This window comes from Chelonoidis abingdonii, chromosome 9 (genome assembly GCF_003597395.2).
Source record: "Chelonoidis abingdonii isolate Lonesome George chromosome 9, CheloAbing_2.0, whole genome shotgun sequence".
Taxonomy (NCBI): domain Eukaryota; kingdom Metazoa; phylum Chordata; order Testudines; family Testudinidae; genus Chelonoidis; species Chelonoidis abingdonii.
This window is the reverse complement of record NC_133777.1, coordinates 6,567,654-6,569,561: the sequence shown is the minus strand read 5'-3', so window position 1 is coordinate 6,569,561 and position 1,908 is coordinate 6,567,654.

Here is a 1,908-nt window from a genome sequence, read left to right as displayed (position 1 = left end):
AGCATTTCCTTGGAGGGCGAGTTAAAGGAGTTAGAGCCTCTTGAAAGGAAACGTGGCTGCAAGGAAGAGACTGAGAGTCCTTGGAATGAACAAAGTGGGGCACAGGTGACATGGGTCTCCTCAACTGCAGACAGATCCCTTAGGATCTAAAGACTTGCACACTTGGGCTCAAGACACCTACATCATCTAAAGCTCTGGGACAAAGCTTTAGATGATCTAAGTGTCTTGAGCCCAAGTGTGTTTAGACTGACAACGCTGCTTCTCCTGCACACTGAACTTTCTACTGTATGGATATAGCTCATCTGTGGCAAGAGACCGAGTGCTCTTGGGGGCTGGCCCAAAACGGTGGAATGAATGCCCCCAGGAACCAAAGCAGCATGGGCATTTAAAAACCAAACGCAACCCTACCACATCAAAATACTCCACTGCACACACAACTCACCCCCAGGAGAGGATGGAAGAAATTACAGGTGACAGATGTCAGTTGTATCACTTAATGCTCTACTGCAGTGTTTCCCAAACTTGGGACGCTGCTTGTGTAGGGAAATCCCCTGGTGGGCCAGGCCAGTTTGTTTGCCTGCCATGTCCACAGGTCTGGCCGATCGTGGCTCCCACTGGCCGCGGTTCACCGCTCTGGGCCAATGGGAGCTGCTGGAAGTGGTGCAGGCCAGGGGACGTGTGGGCAATGTGGACAACTATTTAGAATTCTTATCAGCCTTCTTCTATTCTAGTTCCCTATACTTAGTACAGGGTTTGGTAACTACTTCAGAGTTCACACTCTTGGGCTCAAGAAAACTATTACTGCAGATGTTGGCACAAAGGTTTATGTCCTTCAGCCCCTAACTCTCTGAATGGATGATCCCGATAAAGCACTGTGAGATGGACTGCAAGATTATAACAATGCTATGAGCTGATGTCTTGAATCTACCAGGGCTTCTTTAAAAGCAAGTTCTTTGCTACTCCAAAGGACTTGATGCTTCTGAGTTATGTACTACAGGTGTGATGCACAAATGCTGAGAGAAGAATGAAGGAGTGCAGAGACTCCCCTGACCTGGGCTAGTATTGTAAAGGCCATGCCCCTAGCCCGTGGCAATGCTCAGTCTCCAGAGCAAGGGTGGGTTGGTACCTGGTACCCATACCTCAGTGGTGGGTACCAATCCCCTGGAGTGAATGCCTATTCCTTGTGCCCTGGGGGTGTTAAGGTGGATGACTATCCCCTGCGCCCTGGGAGGGGGGGTACATGGTCTGTCCCATCATTTTCCCCCCTATTCCTGGCAGAACTGCCAGTGCCATGTGGCAGCCACACGGTGCGCAGCAGATGCTCCAGGGCTGGGGTGTCCTGCCTGATGCCTGATTCTTTTTGCCTATCCCCGCCAGACGGCTCCCACCTATCCGCCATCGCCCACCCTGCTATCGGGAAAAGAGCTCGGTTCTAGGCGCGTCTCTCACCTCCAACCTAATCAGGCCCCTCTCAGGGCACCCCAACACCGCCTCTCAGAGGGGTCCTCGGCATCCCGCACAGCTCTACGCAACTTGTGCACAAGGACCCCATCTCACAACGACCAATCAGCTAGATATCTCCTTTTGTGCCCGCCTCATCAGGGCAGCACAGCCAATCAGCATCGAGCAGGGGGGGGGGAGCGGGAAGCAGGGTAGGTTGTACCGTAAAGAGGGGGCGATGTTGAGGTATCGGTGATGCCCTCACAGAACGATACTTTCCTCAGTTACACTCAGCCCAACTCGGCTCCACCGGCCTTCCGGGCCACCCCGATCAAAGAGCCCCGGTGGCCTTGCCAAGCAGCGGCGGCTCTGAAGTGCGTCGCCAGCAAAAAGACGCCACGGGCCTAGTGCGCATGCGCCGCCATCGGGCGGTGGGGGGAGGGGAAGCCGTCGGCGCGGGCGCAGTGA